General features: G+C 44.9%; 1 long non-coding RNA gene across 2 annotated transcripts in view; it reads left to right on the forward strand.

Moving 5' to 3' along the window:
• The window catches only part of LOC106992976 (uncharacterized), a 28,284-nt gene extending 19,587 nt beyond the window's left edge, over window positions 1–8,697 (forward strand). The window contains exon 3 of one of the 2 annotated variants that reach the window (XR_013402770.1): window positions 8,258–8,696. This is a non-coding gene — a long non-coding RNA (uncharacterized LOC106992976). Of the gene's footprint in view, window positions 1–8,257 lie in introns of both variants that reach the window. The other variant, XR_001439124.3, reaches the window with a different exon arrangement.
• Window positions 8,698–9,019: the final 322 nt, after the last annotated feature.

Genomic DNA, 9,019 nt, shown 5'->3' on the forward strand with positions numbered 1-9,019 from the left:
AAGTGTTGGCAAGGCCTTTCCCCTCCAAAGGCTCTAGAGGAGGATGCTTCCTTTCCTCTTCCAGCTTTTAGTAGCCTCAGGTGTTCCTTGGCTTGTTGCAGCACAGCTCAAATCTCTGCCTCTGTCTTTATATGGTCTTCTTCCCTCTGTGTCTGTGTCTGTGTTTTGTTTCATCTTCTTCTAAGAACACCAGTCATATACTAATTCAGTATGATCTCTCTTTTTTTTTTTTTTTTTTTTTTTTTTTTTTTTTTGAGAAGGAGTCTTGCTCTGTCTCCCAGGCTGGAGTGCAGTGGCGCAATCTCGGCTCACTGCAACCTCTGCCTCCTGGGTTCAAGTGATTCTCCTGCCTCAGCCTCCTGAGTAGCTGGGATTACAGGTGTCTGCCACTGCTAATTTTTGTATTTTTTAATAGAGATGGGGCTTTGCCATGTTGGCCAGGCTGGTCTCGAGCTCCGACCTCAGGTGATCCCCCACCTCGGCCTTCCAAACTGCTGGGATTACAAGTGTGAGCCACCACTCCTGGCCTGATCTCATCTTAACTAACTATATCTGAGATTCTAGAGATCTCAGTTTGTTTCTTTGGTTTGTTTCCACTTTAAAACTTTTTAAAACAATATAATGTATAAAGATTCTAGTAACACCCACCACTCCCAAAAGAAGAAAATGATAAAGCTCACAAATTCGAAATCCATCCCTGTTTGTGCCATCAGAATCTGGGACATCTCAGTAGGGTACGGTTTGGAGGTTTTATGGATTGTCTTATGTGCACCAGAAGGGTAGCTAGAAACATCAGGCCACACCTGTAATTTAACTTTCTTGAGAGAGAGGGGATAAACTCTTGAAAGCAGAGATGCCTTTTAACCTGTGAGACTGTTGTGTATGCTGTATTTCCTAGTAGACTGTGGACAGGTGGGAGCAGCACAGTTGTCTCAAGGATTTCCTCTTTATGACTGAGACTTCAATGGTTAAAATTTGAAAAAAAAAGAGAATTTCCTCTTTAATGATTTTATCTTCAACTGAGCAATTTTAGTATTCAAAGGAGTACTTTGCAGTCATAAAATCATGAACTGTTCACATTGGAAGAAACCTCCCTTCCTCTAGCTTAACAGATGAAGAAACTGAGGCTCAAAGTGAAAAAACTATGGGCTCAAGATCATTCATTCATTCAACAGATGTGTATTAAACAACCACCACAAGGCAGGCTATGTACTAGGCCCTGAGACCTAGAAGTGAACAAAGTGGACACAGTTCCAATTCGGAAGGAGCTTCAAGTCTACAGGAGATACAAAGTGACCACATATCGATAATGGTGACAAGTGTTACACAGGACAAGTGCAGGAGCTGGAGCCCAGGCAAGGAATGAAAGGGCCGGACTGGGGATATGGGAGCTGATGGAGCTTTCTGGGCAGATGGAACTGGAATGGAATGTTTGATGTTCTGAGGTGGAGAGGAGTAAGGCGTTTCAAGGAATCGAGAAGGCCAGTGTGTCTGGAGTGCCGTTTGTGAAGACGATTTAGTTCTTCATGAGGCAGGCCAAGGGCAAGATCCTGCAAGGCCTTTTAAGCTATGGTGAGCCCTTGGACTTTATCCTTAAAAAAACTTTTTTTTTCCTCTTACTCTCCTTCCCAATGGAGTTTATCGTATGACCAGTTGGGAGCCCTAAAAGCTTCTAAGCGGAAGACTATCATGCTCAGATTTGATTTTAAAACATGCAAAAGGCCTTGGATACTGATTAAAGAATGGTTGAGAGGTCAGGGAAGAAGAAAGCTGAACTCATAGGACTGTAAGTTAATACTATGTCCAGGCAAGAGTTGATGATGGCTTGTACTGGGGTATAGCTATGATGGTGGAGAGAAGTGGATGGATTGGATAAATGATCTGTTCATAGGATCTACCATATCTGAAAAATTAATATATATAAGGGTGAAAAAAAAGGTGTCAAGAATGACTTTCAGGTTTGGGGCATGAGCAGCGGTATGGAGAGTGGTACCATGGAATGAAACAGGAAACACTGGAGGAGCCCCAGGTTTGAGGGTAGAAAGAGGAAGATTATGAGTTTGCTGTGAATATGTTCAATGAGGAGCCTGTGGAACAACAAGACAGCTGCCCATATGGGTCTAAAACTGGAGATACACAATTGAGAGTGGTTGTTGGGATGTAAGGGAACCAGTGAATGATGTCCCATACATTCTGAGTGCCGAAGCAGCTGAGAACTAGATACCGATCTTGGGAATCAAAAATCTCAATTTTTTTATTGGTTAAACTGGATTATAGAATGTATCTTATATCTGTAGACAAAATTGGGCTTTTTAATATCTCCTCCTTCAATTTCACCTATTGGCCCCTGATACAGTTTGGATGTCCCCTTCAAATCTCATGTTGAGATGTAATCCCCAGGGTTGGAAGGAGGCCTGATGGGAGGTATGTGGGTCATGGGGGTGGCTACCTCAAGGCTTGGTGCTGTCCTCCCCATAGTGAGTGAGTTCTCAGGACATCTGGTGGTTTGAAAGTGTGTGGCACCACCACTCCCCTCCACTCCATCCCCATGCACTCCTATTTCCTCCATGTGACGTGCCTGCTCCTGCTTCCCCTTCCACGGTGAGTAAAAGCTTCCTGAGGCCTCCCTAGAAGCAGATGCCAGCACTGTACAGCCTGCAGAACTGTGAGCCAATGAAACCTCTTTTCTTATACATTACCTAGTCTCCAGTATTTATAGGAACGCAGGAATGGCCTAATACAGCCCCCATTTGCAGAACAGAACCTGGCCCAGCCAGATTTTGTTATGTAGGAGAGAGGACTGGGTGCCTGGTGCAGGGGCACCAACCCAGAGAGGAAGGGAGAGGAGAGGAGAGAGAGGCACTCAACTGTCTGTGAGTCACCCACTTTGGGAAGGACTGAGTGTTCCAACAGGAAACAGATGGTACATTCAGAGTGGAACCTGAAGAGAGTTTAGCAAAGGGACACCACCTTTAACCATGTCCACACCTTGTGGAGGTGTGGGCAAGGTTAAAAGTACCAACAGGGTATGCAGATGTATTCAGGAACTAGATACTAGAAAGTTCTAGTAGGGACAAGGGGCGGGAGCTGTTACTGTAACTCAGTGGGAGCTGTTGCCAAGGCAGGCAGAGATGCTGCTCAACAGGAATGTGGCAGAGGAAAGAAGCCAGAACCAAAACTGACTGGCCAGGTGTGAGGGTGGGCTGTGAGGGGAGGTAAATATCATCCTGTCTACTCACTCTTCCCCCCTTATAACTCCCTCCTATCGATGAAACCCACCAGAAACCAGAGGACTGTCATGAGTAGGGAATGTAGTCTGCAGCAGTCAGCCTGCCTGGGCACATAGCAGGGCAGAGAAGGGTGGAGAGTGGGCCATTCAAAAATTGCCAGCATGGGTAATGAGGGCTGGAGAGAGCAAGAGGCATCACTCTGCTGTCCTACCAGTGAACTTCCCTGAGGTGAGCACTGGAGACCTGCTACCCTGCTCCCATTTTATAAGGCTCACCTCCACCTCTCTCTCCATAAAATCCATTGCCCTTTTGAATTCTTTCTTCAACCACTCATGGGTAGTTAGCCTTTGTTCCAAAAAGGCTGTGAAGTGGGAGCAGAACCATTCTTTAATTAAATTATCAATACCTACTGCACCGTGGGGTGAAAATTCATCACTGTCCTATTTCTTAATCTCATATGTCCTCAGCTGTAGCATCAAATTGGCTCACCAGAAGATATGAAGTAGATCAAATAATAGAAATGTGTGACAATATGCTGTCTGACAATGATACAATGCCAGTGACATGGAAATGTCCTAAATAACCTACTTTTATTACAGTATTTCATTGATTCTAAGATGTCCATGTTCATTTTCTTCTCCCACATTTTTTTTTTAAGAGACTAGGTCTTGCTATGTTGCCCAGGCTGGTCTTGAACTCCTGGGCTCAAGATATTGTCCCACCTCAGCCTCCCAAGTAACTGGGATTGCAGGCACCCACCACTATACCTGGCAATTTTTCATATTTTAACCTCTCTGAAATTGGTGTTCATATTATAGTCTCATCATCCAGGCTGCAGTTATGATGGAGTTGTCATTGTCTGCACATGTGTATTAGAACTTTAAGAACAGATACCAGCAGCTTGGAAGAAAATACTGCAGACAGAACGAAGCACTCTGCTATAAAATGCTCTATCATCAGTGCTCTTGGTGACACAGAGAGTGACACTGAGATGCACACAGGCCATTCTGAATTAAAAAGTGATTCAGAAAGCAAGTAGATGAGTGGTTGCAGGGGCTGGGGGAGCAGGAGGAGTAGAATGGAGAGTGACTGCTAATAGATAACAGGGTTTCTTTGGGGAGTGATAGAAATGTTCTGGAATATTCCCTTGAAGGATTTTAATAAAGAAATCAAGAGAAATGTTCTAGAATAGATAGTGGACAGTTGTACAACTTCGTGAATGCACTAAAAACACTGAATTGTACACTTTAAAGGGATGTATTTTATGGTGTGTGAATTATATCCTGGTTTTCAAAAAGTGATTCAGAACATGGGGAAAAGCCGGGTAATGAGCACATGAGAACTCTATACTTATTGTGAATCCAAAATTATTTCAAAATAAAAAACTTAAAAAAACTTTTGGAATATCATCCAAAATTGAGGTCCTATATAGAAAAATCTGTATTCAGAGTATGTTACAGGCTTGTGTGAACTATGTCTTAGCGGGGGAAAAAGATATTCAATAAAAACTTGTCCAACTTTCAGCTAGGCGTGGTGGCTCATACCTGTAATCCCAGCACTTTGGGAGGCCGAGGCGTGTGGATCATCTGAGGTCAGGAGTTAGAGACCAGCCTGACCAACATGGTGAAACCCTGTCTCTACTAAAAATACAAAAATTAGCCAGGTGCAGTGGCGGGCTCCTGTAATCTCAGCTACTCGCGAGGCCAAGGCCAGAGAATCGCTTGAACCCAGGAGGTGGAGGTTGCAGTGAGCTGAGATTGCGCCATTGCACTCCAGCCTGGGCGACGACAGTGAAACTCTGTCTAAAAATTAAAAAAAAAAAAAAAAAAAAAATCTTGTTCAACTTTGAAAGCAAAGATGATTCAGAATATTTGGATTCCTAATATAAAGAGCTTCTAAGAATACATTATTTTGCTTATATTTTCCCTTGTATACATGCACAAGCACAACCTATGATACAAATCTATGTCCAAGTAAGTCTAAAAGAGGTTGTTAATGAAGTATAAACATTTTAAGTGACAAAAGAGCATTTTGTCGAAGTTTAGCTGGCATTTTCCCCCTTCTTAATAGTATGTTAGTTATTAAATACATTCCCAAGGAGGAATGCCCCCCGAATCAAATTTCCTTTCTCTTATAAGGTAAAGACCAAGGATATTAAAGTCCATGAAGATCTCCTGCAAACACTCTCATACCATTCAGCCTCAGCCCAGGGCCTTCACCTGGTGGCTGCAGTCAATGTCTCTTGTGTGTTCCACTTTTAGAGTTCATAGGGTTAACAGAACAGAGAAGATTATCCCAGCACCAGCCCCACGCCCGACTTAGAAAACATGAACTAATTTGCTTTCCCCTACAGCAGTTAGACCAGTTATATCAGTCCTGATTCTAGGTTATGAGCCACAGAAACCAACATTGCCTGATTTAAGCAAAGAAGGAATTTATCCATAGTCCATTGGGTAGTTGGGGAATTACATGGAAGACAGGAAAACCTGGCTTTGCATACTATGACCTATGAACTAGTCTGGTGAAGGCATTGTCAGCAGCTGAACGGTGTCCCCGTCATCATGGGGACCTCTCTGTCAGGCCTCATCTGTGCATTGCTGACTCCTGGTTCAAAGTCCAGAGTGGGTCCATCTTGCTGGCTGAGCCTTGGTCACATGGCTGCATCTTGGCCACATGACTGCAAGGGAAGCTGGGAAAGTAAGTGACATTTTATGCTTCTATAAAAGGAGATAGACTCTGCCTCCTACCAAGACTTTTAAGGAGGGGAAAGAGGTTCAGTTGATGAACAGACAAAAATCATATGAACATCTACTTCACCAATCAAAATAAAGTCCCCAGAATCACAGAATACACACATAGTATTGGCACCAGCTAACAAGCCTAGCAGAGGCCCAGCAGTATCTGTGGGAAGTAGAGAAAACAGAAAAGAAAAGAAAAAACTTTTAGATATCAGCCTGTTCTTAATACCTCTCAATCGATGTCGGTTTTCTATAGTTCTTGACCAATGAACTTTACACTATATTAGGAGAAGTCTTTCAACAATAAGTTAATTATGGCCTAGGGCAGGTCTGGAAATCGAAACCTTCCTAGCCTCTTGCAAAATTTATAAATTTTCAGTGATGCTTTAGAAGTTACTGGAAAATCCTAGGGCTCGGTGGATTACAGGCGTGCTGGCTCACACCTGTAATCCCAGCACTTTGGAAGGCCGAGGCGGGCGGATCACGAGGTCAGGAGATCAAGACTATCCTGCTTAACACGGTGAAATCCCGTCTCTACTAAAAATACAAAAATTTAGCTGGGCATGGTGGCAGGCGCCTGTAGTCTCAGCTATCGGGAGGCTGAGGCAGGAGAATGGCGGGAACCCGGGAGGCGGAGCTTGCAGTGAGCCGAGATCGCGCCACTGCACTCCAGCCTGAGCGACAGAGCGAGATTCCGTCTCAAAAAAAAAGTTAGGGCCGGGCGCGGTGGCTCAAGCCTGTAATCCCAGCACTTTGGGAGGCCGAGACGGGCGGATCACGAGGTCAGGAGATCGAGACCATCCTGGCTAAGCCGGTGAAACCCCGTCTCTACTAAAAAATACAAAAAACTAGCCGGGCGAGGTGGCAGGCGCCTGTAGTCCCAGCTACTCGGGAGGCTGAGGCAGGAGAATGGCGTAAACTCGGGAGGCGGAGCTTGCAGTGAGCTGAGATCTGGCCACTGCACTCCAGCCTGGGAGACAGAGCGAGACTCCGTCTCAAAAAAAAAAAAAAAAAAAAAAAAAAAAAAGTTGCTGGAGAAACCTTTCCTCCCCGTTCTGTAGATTTAACGCCCCTTAATTTCCATTTCCCCTGTGTCCCCGTCGAGCCAGGAACACAGCCCCACGTCCTCTCGTAAGCAGCCATTGGAATGGTGTGCTGGTAAACTGGCTCTCAAATAAATAAACCCTGATTGGCAGTGTTTTCTCATTTCTTTGGTGTAAATACTCTCACTGTGGAAGATTTTAAGCTGTCAAGGTTGTGGCATGCAAAATTCCTAAATATTTATCACCCCTTTTGAATGCCTAGGAGCGATTGCCCACGCTCTGTCACCCAGGCTGGAGTACAGTGGCACAATCTCAGCTCACTGAATTTCTGCCTCCCCCCACTCCCCGTTCATGCAATTCTCCTGCCTCAGCCTCTCGAGTAGTTGGGATTACAGGTGCACGCCATCACGCCGGGCTGATTTTTGTATTTTTAGTAGAGACAGCGTTTTGCTTTGCCATGTTGGCCGGGCTGGTCTTGAACTCCTGGTCTCAAATGATCTGCCTACCTTGGCCTCCCAAAGTACTGGGATTACAGGTGTGAGCTACCGTGCCTGGCCATTGCCTGGATTTTCAAAGGACTGTGATACCTGCCTCTTGGGGCAGTTTTCTCACTTGTTTAATCTGGAGAATCATTAGTAGTGGATTCCTCAACTGAAGCTGCCATGGAATGTATGTTCCCAGGGGCAGAGGTCTTTATTTTGTTCACTGCTGTACTCCCAGTGCCTAGAACAGCACCTGGCACATAGAAGGTTCTTAGTACCTATTCGTCTGTGGCTCTGAGGCTTTTCACTAAGGCTTGGCGAGGACAAACATCTCTGCCATGTGCTGGTCCACAGAGCACTGCCTCTCTCTGCCTTGAGGATTAAAGCTGTGTCAAAGGCAGCAGCAGATTACCTTATGTCCTGTCTTTTGCTGAGAAGTGGACTATGTCTCTGATCATCTATATGCCTCTGTTGTTCCACTTCTCTTTTCAGGGCAGCGCAGCTGAGTCTTTCACATTTTACCTTGCTTCTTCAGTTGGCCATTTCCTTCTTTATCACATGTCAGCCAGCACTGTTTGCTGTACTGATTAGTGTTTCCATCTTTATTTCCCTTTGCTTTTGAGTCAGGACATTTGTTTTTCTGATATGGTCCTTAAGTTCTGCTTTGTGGGGTCCACCATAGTGAGCAATATGAAATTATGAAGTTTTGAATCTGCTAACAACATGACTGTTGAAACACATCTTATCCTTCTTTCTCCTTGCAGGTGGTTTTGTCCTGTTGGATCAATTATCTAACCTGGGCCGGGACTCCGTCTACCACTGTGCTGCCTGGTTCACTGCAGCTCACTTCATCTTCCTGTGCCTTCTCTGAAAGGCCTCCTCCAAAAGTTTCCTGGGTATGTCCCCTCAAGGTACATACCATGCCTACATTCCCACCTGTAGTATTCTGATTGAGCCACCTCAAAACTCACTGGTAATGCTGGACACATTCTGTGCCCATCTTCCCAGACCTCCCTCCCCAAATCCGGCCACAGTTGCATGACTACCTGGTATAACTGTCGTAGTCTTTAAAGGGTGATTTCCCCAATTAAACTTATTGTTGACTCCTTATCTGACTTTTTAAGAGAGGACCTCTCAAGAGCTTCCTGGAACTATGCTCCCTGGTTGAGGGTGGGGTGGGTATGTAGATTATTCCAGTCTCTTCTCTGAAATCTCTCCTTTTTTATTGGAGTTCTTTGGACCCGTGTCACCCCTTTTGGCCTAGTAGTAGCCAAAGGAAAAGAGTCTCTATTAATAATACCTTATTTGAGAGCAGTTGGGTCCAGGCATATCTCCCTTTGCCTTTCAGATTGGACTAGTCTTGCCTTCACAATCAAAACATTTCTCTTAAGGAAATCCTTCCCTCTACATGGCAGTGGTGCTAAGACTCAACTTTAGCCAGTCAGAATGGACACTGGCTGCAAACAACCAAGGTGTGTCTCTGGCTGAACCCCAGGCTTCCCCTGCTGTCCTCCCTTCCCCCATTA

This window comes from Macaca mulatta, chromosome 13 (genome assembly GCF_049350105.2).
Source record: "Macaca mulatta isolate MMU2019108-1 chromosome 13, T2T-MMU8v2.0, whole genome shotgun sequence".
NCBI classification, from domain to species: Eukaryota; Metazoa; Chordata; class Mammalia; order Primates; family Cercopithecidae; genus Macaca; species Macaca mulatta.